The sequence below is a fragment of the Thunnus maccoyii genome, chromosome 16 (assembly GCF_910596095.1).
Source record: "Thunnus maccoyii chromosome 16, fThuMac1.1, whole genome shotgun sequence".
Classification (NCBI taxonomy): Eukaryota; Metazoa; Chordata; class Actinopteri; order Scombriformes; family Scombridae; genus Thunnus; species Thunnus maccoyii.
The window spans coordinates 27095672-27104741 of NC_056548.1; the positions used below are offsets into that span (position 1 = coordinate 27095672).

The 9070-nt window shown below is 40.8% G+C and overlaps 1 long non-coding RNA gene across 1 annotated transcript; it reads left to right on the forward strand.

Moving 5' to 3' along the window:
- The first annotated feature begins 7422 nt into the window (after positions 1-7422).
- On the forward strand, positions 7423-8596 carry LOC121913952. The gene is made up of 3 exons (XR_006100417.1): positions 7423-7480; positions 8070-8116; positions 8252-8596. It is a non-coding gene; the product is annotated as an uncharacterized LOC121913952 (long non-coding RNA).
- The last annotated feature ends 474 nt before the right edge of the window (positions 8597-9070 follow it).

Genomic DNA, 9070 nt, shown 5'->3' on the forward strand with positions numbered 1-9070 from the left:
TTAGAAAATGTTAAGGTCATTTTCGCTTTTATTTTGGAAAAATCATATCAGACATAATATATTATTCTAAGCAGAGTATTTTATATGTTATTAAACATGTCTGGAGGGGATCTTTAAGTACAGCACTTCAGTAAATTCACTCCAGCACTGTTGAGGACACTGAGGGCATATCCTCTGCATCTTTCTCTGGGAATTTGGGAATTTTTCAGCATCCTGAGGGTGGGGGGGAGGTTACACCCTAGAATAATAAAACTACAAATGGTTTACACCCATGACCCCGATATTTCCTCCATCCTAGCAATGCTCCTGTTCAGAAACTCTTAGTGTATCATTTCGTCAACCATGTATTTTCAAATTTATCAAACATCTTTGAGATAAACTATAAATAAAGTATTTTGTTTGTAGGTTGAGAAAATTCTCCTTCTAGGAGTGTTCATACAGCAGACACAACTCTCCGTCACGTTTCTGTCATCATCTAAAAAATCAACCACTACATTTGATTTATTGTCTTGCCTAAAATACACACAACTGTATTCTACTGTTAGACTGTATGAATCCAATTATTCTACAGAGCAGAGTAACAGTTTCATTGAGGTTGCTAATAAAGCCAGAAAGTCTTGAGCTGAAAGGTGATAATTATAATCACCACTATATTTCCATGTGTGATATAGAACAATAGTTTCTAAATGTATAGTTTGTAGAACAAAGGGAAAACAGTCTATCGGTCAGCATCAAAAAGTTTTACATTCATAACATCAAGTTATGTATGTATTTTCAGCTCCACGAAAAAAAAAAAAAAGTTATGAAAAATAACACAAGTGCATCCACAGCCAATGTCAAACTGATGTTGTTTTTTTTCCTCCATATAACGTTCTGCATCAACAAAGCAATTTGTTTCCCCCGAGTGTGCTAATTTCTAGATTTCACAGTGCCAGGTGTTACGGCTGCCAGTCATTACATGAAAATCAGCAAAACCTTAACCACGGTGCTTATCCTCACCGCAAAACGCACCCGGCTGAATTCTCTCTGATTTTTGGGGAGGATAGGGGGGAGTCAGGAAAGGAGGTTAAGTTCCTAAGTGCATGCTCTCTTATTTGTGTTTTACTTTGAAAAAAAAAAAAAAGAGAAAAAAACAAGCTGTCTGACAGACATCTTTCCTGATGCCACGCTCTCTGCTGAATTTGATTTTTATTTTTTATTTTTTTGTCTCAGACAAAGATCAGTGTTGTATGATACTTTTTTTTTTGCATTAACTATTAACTATGTATGCCTATAGCATCCGTTTGATTTGGGAAGATACCGCAAATTAGGGAGATGCTGCTCTGCAACATTAAAGATAGACCGAAGGGAAGCAAGAAGAAGAAGAAGAAGAAGAAGAAGAAGAAGAAGAAGAAGTGAGAAAAAGCGAGGGAAGCGGTGAATCCAGACTTCACAGGCTGTTTTGAGGAGCAGTTTGCACGGCGACTGACCCTGCAGTCAGCAGCCAGCGTGTGAGAAAAACACCGACTATTTGCGACAAACTGGTTTTACATTCCCACAATCAGCAGGTTGAATATGAGGTCAAATCAACTCCCCATTAATGATATAAATCCCACTGTAACATAGAGCGGAAAATAAAGAAAAAGCTGAAAAAGAGCACAGAAAGAACATAACCTGTGCGTTTGATAAATGATTTGTAAACATGTAAGTGAATTAAATGAAATTATTTATTTGATCTTATAATCCTATATTGATTTTTATGGCGTAATATGCAAATTCTTCTTCAAAAAAAAAAAAGTCAAACACAATGTGTTTGAAAACAGCCTGATTAAATGCAATGTAAATATTGTATTTGCCTCAGAAGTGTTGCTGTAAATTATTAATATTTAATAGAGTGTTTTCAAGTATACGGAGAAATATTGTGCTTTTTAAAAAAAAAAAAAAAAAACATGCTGGTATTATGTGATTTATTTCAGGGCGCCTGGAAAATAATTGTGCGTTCAAGATGTGTTGAGATATATTTAGAGCTGTTAATATGTGGCATTAATTATGCACATGTATGTTAGACTAATTAAATCAATCAGCTGCAAACATAACTGAAGAAGAGAGCCATAAAACTGTGTGTATTACTGTGTGTGTGTGTGTTTCTGTGTGTGTGTGTGTGTGTGTGTGTGTGTACCGGGGGTGTGCTTGCTGTATTTTTGAGATGTCATCGTCATGATTTTTAAAAACACTCTGATGTGAATTATCAACTTTACTGGCACAGAATGTTCATAATATCTCTTACTAAATTATGTTTTCATTTTATATAGAGGAAGCAGTAAAATGACTTCTGCTTTTTATGACTATGACAATGATTCTATTGTGTTTCCTTCTTCCTTTTTTTCTTTTATTGTTCAAGTTTTCCCAGTTTTATTTATTCCTCTCATTATTCACATATGATAAGCGAAAGCGTCATTCGAAAACAAAGTCATTTATTTTAAGGAAAATCCACACTTGATAAATTATTTAAGGCTACTGGGATTAGCAGTGTGATGTGGAGGGATTGTGTGTGTGTGTGTGTGTGTGTGTGTGTGTGTGTGTGTGTGTGTGTTCTGCAGGCAGGAGTTGCATTCAACTCTTCTTCTGATGTTAAATAAGGAGACGCTCTCTGCGAACGCTCGACGCAGATGCACTATTATTCAAATATGGCCTTTGTTGGACTTGTTTACAGCAATGTTAATTGGGGGGAACGACCCTCCTCCCCTCCATCCCACACACACACACACACACACACAGTCGAGTGGACGCTTCCGTGTGTTTTTATATCTCCTGATTTCTGTTTGTTACTTTATCCGCCTTCGTTTCCTCACATTTCTCTCCGGAGTTCCACACATGAAGAGCAGCGTCACACAGCTGGAGTCCATTGTCGCCTGTCGAGGAAGTTTTCTTTTAAGTGATTTAAATCAGTGGAGGATTCAGATGTATGATGATAATTACATTGAAACAACAAAAGACAGGAAAGTGTTAGCATTCTTCCATAGGTAGCTACAGTATGATGAATGTACACCCAAAACAGCCAACATCTGCTGCTACCTTTGTTTTTTTTATTGTGCATATTTAATGCTTTTTTAAATGCATAATTAATTCCCGCTAATGAAAATCGATACTTATCTTAAACTGCAATTTGAGCAATTTACTCTTAATGAAAACAAAGTTGTGTGGCTTTTTTTTTCCATTATTAATTTTTTGGATTCTAATGGAATGGAAGTAGAGAAGAAAACTATTTTCATTTTTTTTATTTTGATTCATTTTCACAATCATTCACCTGATCTGCAGTGAAATTGCAGTGTGAAGGAAATACTCTGAAAGAAAGTGAGAGTGACAAAAGGAAACGTGCACTACTTTCTCTTTTCACCGTCTGTCTGTGCAGCTGAGGTGAGGAAGAGGAAGAGGGGAGGAAGGTGGGGGGGGGACTAAGGGGGAGGGCAGCCTGCCATCCTTCCTGTCAGCGTCTTCCTGCTCGCTTCAACCGTCTCCCCTCTGGTGGCCACGCCTCCGACGCTGCCAGGCCACGGGAGCCGTGGGTGGGCGAGGCGGGGAGCCACACAGGAAACAGGAAATCATGAGAGAGACAGAGAGAGACAGAGAGAGAGAGAGAGAGGCAGCCATGGGGGTGAGAGGCGGCGGCGGCAGCGGCGGCGGCGGCCATGACGAGTCAGAGCTGCCACGGTCGCTCTGAGAGAATGGCAGAGAGAGAAAATGGGAAGCTTGGGTGGCTTCGCCTGGCAGGCTTGGCGTCCCAATTACCTCCCTGTAAACAAAGGAGGAAGTTTTGCCACATTGGGGGCACATCTCTGCTCTCCTTCTCCTCCCCCCCAACACACACATCCCCATCACCACCGCCGCCGCCGTCACTACAGCCCAGCGAGAACTTCCTCTCTCCCTCTTTTGCCATCAGATAAGAGGCGTTCAAACGCGCCGCAGCCCCCGCTATGATAGCACAAGGTGTCACTTATGAAAGGCAGCGTCCCCGCTGAATACGCTCACGTCGATGAAAGGTCGGCAGAACTCGGGTTCACACGCAGCGCCCTGTTTCTTGTCTCCCTGCCTCCTCTTGTCTTCTTATTTGTTTGAAGCCGACGACTGCCTGCTCCTTCAAGGCCTGTACGGAGTGTCATCTGAGCAGGAGGAGAGTTGCACAGCTTCACACTGCTCACACATGTTCCTGAAAGTTGTGAAAGTATGTTGAGTGCGGTACAGTATGTGACCTGACTCCTCATGTCTTCCTGTACAGGTTTAGTTTGACTTTTGCTTAACTTAAAGTCCAACTAAAGTCACAAAACGCAAGCCTTTTTTGCAGATGAAACCATGTCACAGTGATTTTAAAATACCTTGTTAAAATGAATATGAATTTTTATGTCTGAAAGGAAAAAGGTATTTGGAGATGCATCAAGACGGCATCAGAACACAATGTAAACAAACTGAAGCTAACTGTAGCTTACAATCCAACAATAGATAATGGTTTGTTAGCAGCAGTAGTGGAGGAATTAGTCAGCAGTACTACAATACACAAATACTCAATTACAAGCACAATTCCAGCATTCAAAATTTTACTTACTTAAAATAATAGCAATAGTAATTTTAACTGCTTTATATATTTTTGGCTTGTTTAGTCTATAGCAATGCATCATATTTTGCATTTACGATTAAATGTATAAGCTGTTCAATGTGCTACAACTGCCTAGCAATTAAATGGGCTGCATTTATATAGTCATTTTCTCATCACTCAAAGTGCTTTACAACACATGCCAGCGTTCACCCATTCACACACACATTCATACACTGATGGCAGAGGCTGCCATGCAAGGAGCTCATCAGGAGGAGTTTCTAATGGTCATTCACACACACACACACTCACACACCAATGTCACAGCCTTTAGGAGCAATTTTAGGTTTAGTATCTTGCCCAAGGACACTACGACCTGCGGACAGGAGGAGCCAGGGATCGAACCACCGACCTTCTGATTAGTAGACGACCGGCTCTACCTCCTGAGCCACAGGCACGCCAGCCACCCCTTGCTTAGCTTGCTATCAATTAGCGTGCTAGCCTGCAAAATGACGTTAGCAATACAGTTTTCCCAGGCTGCTGCTTGTAGATAAGCTACGTTAGCTAAAAAGCTAGTTATAGTTCATGGAAGTCTGTGGCTCTTTTTGTGTTGTATGTTAGCTGTTGTTTGGTTAGTCATTGTCACTATCAGCCAACTGTACAACAGTGAGGTTACTGCTTTATGCAAATACAGCTTAAAATGACTAGCTTTGGTGACAAATTTGACTATATGGAAAGAATGTTTTCTGTCTTCACAGTCAGAGAAACAACAGCGTTCCAACTGGTGAATGCCGTCATGAAACCCAAAAATATCAAATATAGATATACATTTCTTCCTTCTGGGTACTGAAATTTGCTCAAAAGAGAGCACAGGACATGCAGTTTCCAGAGCAGATATATTCATATGCTGTAGCAGAAAAAATTGAATTCTAGCTAAATAAGTACTGGTGTTATTGAGACTTGCAGGTTTGTGTTACACCTTTGCACCTTCCCAGCAGTCAAAATGGAGGTGTAGCTGCTTTTCTGCGGCTCTAGTGTCATATGAATGTTTCTATTCATGTCTCCTTGTCTGAGCAGCACAGATAAATTAGCAAACCAACTTGAAGTGTCAGTCTGAAGAATCATCTCTCTGTTCTCCATTAAAATAGCTGGACTACAGATCCTCCCTTTCCATTTTGCTGCCTGTCTCCTTCCATCCACGTTCCACAACTCATCTGTCACTCCTGCTATTTTTCACGTGCCTCGGAGCAACAACAGAACCTCCCTCCCCCTGCCTTTGAAGGAGTAAACCAAACCGGTGAGCTTAACGCATTTCTAATGAGCCAACGCCGGTTGGAGTCTGGAGACGCCGCAGATTAGTCATCATACAACCACGGCGAGGATCACATTCACCAAGATGAACCATGTATCATCTCTTTGCCGCCATCAATGTCTCAGCAGAAGCACCAAAAATGAAAAAGCTCCCCTATTCCGAATGATTAACTTAGTTTTGCTGATGTCATAAAAATCTAAAAATCTGTTTGTTTGGCTGCAGGGTTCATAAAGAAGTGGTTCAAAGGATTTAGATGGGAATTTCTTCTTGTTTGAGGAGGCAGTTATTCAATTACTGTTTGACAGATGGCATTGTCTTTAGATATGCTGTCATATTCATATAAATAAGCCTCGATGGCATCATCCATTCACAAGTGACAGATAAGAGAGGTACACAAAGTGTCTGGCAGGTGCTAAGAAGGCCTTTCTAAGTCACTACTGAATACAGAGGAGACATTCACTCTATTATTTTTGCTCTGCTCGCTGTCTCATTAGCAGGTAGCTTTTGATCTGCAGAGCTGCCATGTCCAAGGAAGGGTCGACTTGTTTCCAGTAAATGGGCGAGGCACCGCTCCTCTCTCTGAACCGACTGATTAGGCAACATAATCTGATTACTGGAGAGATGAAAGTGGCTGCAGTGAGGAAGTGGAAGTATGTCTTTATTGCTAAGGAGAGTCTGCTAATTTCCAGCCCTGCGGCAAAACTCTTAAACTGCACTTCTTCAACACCTTATCACTCACTCAGAAGTTAAAAGCTATTAGCCAGGCTTCTTTTCAACACACACTGTTTGAATCGATACCTATGTGATTTTGTATCCCTCAAAATGTTTGTTCCCAACCTTTTTTGGCTTGTGAGTGTCAACTTGTGAGTGTTCACGGTGTTGTTTTTGGGAATTTGGGGGGTTTAATGACCTGGGTAGTGTAAGTGTATTTTCTTGTTTTTTCCATTGTATGATTTGCATTGCATGTTTCGTCTTTAAGGTTATGGAGATATCTCTTGAATCTGATATCTCCATCCCTTGATTGGATTTATGGATAAAACTAACTTCAATAAAAGGATTTTAAAAAAAAAATTGTATTCTATAGGTCTTGAAATATATTGTTTTTCATTTTAAGTATGTTTTTAAAAAAATATAAATTATTGATACGGTAATCGTCCCAACTGAGAGCCAAGATTTGGCTCTCTTTTGATTGGTTGTTGCAGCCTGTGGCTCTAGCATTAAGATGTTTCATTTTGTGAGTCTGATGTCTGATGAAGGTCCATGACTGAAACATTGTATCTTACTGTAGAATTTGACAGGTTTTTGGCAACAATTAAAAATAAATGGCGTCGTTTGTTTGTGGGGGTAGATAACTCTGGTTCACAGTCCAACATGGTGGGTGGCGATAATGCACCTTAACACTGGTTGTCGCCCACCATAAAACAGAATAAAGAAAAAGAGGAACACAGGGTTCACACCTAGTGGCAAGCTGAGGAGACAGCTGCAGACCAGGGTGAGTCTGAGACGGAGACAGAAGCAGGAGAACTGCCCGGAGGAAGAGAGGCCTTGCCTGGGCGTGTCAGGCTCTGAGATAACGTTATCTCCTTCTGCCTTCTGAAGTGGTGAGCTTACAGATCACAGCAACTTAATACAATATAGTCTCTGGCTTTTGTTTGATATCTAGTTGCTGACAACCGCTCATCGTTAGCGTATTTACCTCGCATTAGCTCGGAGGGTTAACTCGTCGCTTTTTTCCCCAGCGACCAATCGATTGCTTGAAGAGTAGGTATGATTTAAGTCAATTGAGATTTTCTTTGGTTGACTACAGCCCTAAAAACCACTGCGGCAATCAAATGCAGCAAAAATTCACAATGTGTTCAATCTGAACACTTGTTAATTATGTTATTTACCTCTCTGATTTATTTCGCCACTCCTTGGTGGTCCCGACCCCTAGATTAGGAACCACTGCCCGGATTTTAACATGACCATGTTCCATTCTATACATTTATTAGTAACATGTTATATTAGCAAACAGTAGGATCCATATATGCTTACAAATGTGGGTTTTACATTTGTATTCTACCTTTAAATAAAATCTAAATTTATTTATTCTCAAATTCCTCAAAACCCAACCCAAACCAAAACAAAGCAGCAGCATTTTCTCATTTCTGGTTGAATATTCACAGCCATGTTCCTTTTTTCTCCACACAGGCCCTCTAAACTTGCCTCCAAATGAGCCCAATGACCTATAAAATGAGGTATGGCCGGCCGCCGCTCTCCACCTATAGCGGATCACTCTCCCCACTGTCCAAACTGACACGCCACTCTTAATTTGATTGGCATATTCTATTTATTACCATGCAACCGAGTGTTTCTCCGCTATTTGCTTCCAGATTAGCCAATAAGAATAAAGACGAGAGGCTCCCCTGCCATAGTGGTGATGTCACCAATGCAGATTGAATACCCAAAACGCTTCATGTTGAAGTGGAAGAGACCAAGAGGATGTGGGGAAAGAGACAATTTAAGGGCTGAAATTTCAATTTCGTGGGCCTCTCTGTTTACCTTGATAGTTAATTTGTTTGGTGTGAAGAGAGGAGCAGGTCAAACCGGCCTCTGCTAGACTCCTGGACAGAAGCATCACGACTCGAAAGACAACATTTGAAACTGGAATTTAACATGTTAAAATAAATAAAAGCTTATTGGGGTTTGGTGGGTTTTGAGGGCCAATCAGCTTTCAGTTTTAGAGGGTGAATAAAATAAGAAATCATTTCTCCCGACATGATTTTGAAATTTTACACAACACAAATCATGAGGGGACATTTATGAGACATCTCCTTTATTGTAATTCAAATCACAGCTTTCCCTTTAGTTACAAATAAATCAGCGGTTGCGATTGACTGATGAGTCTCAGGTACCTTTTCTCCCTCCAAAAGTAGCATTTTGGAATGAAAGCCTTCCTACAGTTGTCTCTGCTGTGTGGAGGATGGGAGCGGGGTGAAAGCGGGGGTTTTTTGGGGTTTTTTTTTTTTCGTTTTTTTTTTTTGCCAGCAGCTCTGACATGGCTTCTCTCGGTGGCAGCGTATCACCATCTGAATCTTTCCATCCACATCAGGGGAGCAGAGCTGTGACTACTGGGATTAAGCTAATCACACATTCACCCAGGAGGCTGCACACACAGGAGATCCTGCGTGAGGCATGACCTTATTTCTAAT